This window comes from Plectropomus leopardus, chromosome 12, assembly GCF_026936395.1.
Source record: "Plectropomus leopardus strain MGB_pleo_1.0 chromosome 12, ASM2693639v1, whole genome shotgun sequence".
Classification (NCBI taxonomy): Eukaryota; Metazoa; Chordata; class Actinopteri; order Perciformes; family Serranidae; genus Plectropomus; species Plectropomus leopardus.
Window position 1 is genome coordinate 14,002,363 of NC_142187.1, and position 708 is coordinate 14,003,070.

A 708-nucleotide genomic window follows, 5' to 3' on the forward strand; every position below is an offset into this window, starting at 1 on the left:
GATGAATGAGCGCCTGCTTCAACACAGAGAGCTTTTTCTTCCCCAGTATTTTTTTTTTTTTTTTACAAGTGAGATAGCAAGAGGGCGAGCAAGTGCATCATGATGAGGGTGAAATATACAGTCAAGTGCTGAGGTGATGATGATGGTGGTGCATCAGGGCTGCCTCCATCACCATTACAACCTTCCTATAATTCACCCTCATTATTTGCCATCACCGCTTGTTCCTCTCTGAGTGAACGTGCCACATTAAAAGTGTTAAAATGAGCTTGATAATGGGCTAATTATCCCTCAATGTTGTTTTTTCTCCTTTTATTGTCCTGTGCCACAGCTTCAGAGCCTGCAGCATTGCATGACTAAATGATCCACCTCTCCTGTAGTGGCATGCTGGATCTACCAGTGAGAATAATTATGGGCCATTATTGGGGTTTTCTTGGATGATGGGATTCAGGTTCAGGAGTGCATCCTCACTTAGCCACCTCTAAGCATTATAATTTGCAATGAAAAAAAAAACCCAAAACCAGTTTCTCCATTTAAAAGGAAATTCATAATTATGCAAAAAGAAACGTTTAACCCACAATGTGTAAACTCGCTCCAAACCTTTTTAGTGCGAATTCACATCGCTAATGGTATTTCTGCGACAGTGATGGGCGAGACAGGTGTAGGAACAGATGCTGATGTGGATTATTTTTTCCCCACCTGCCTTCCTCG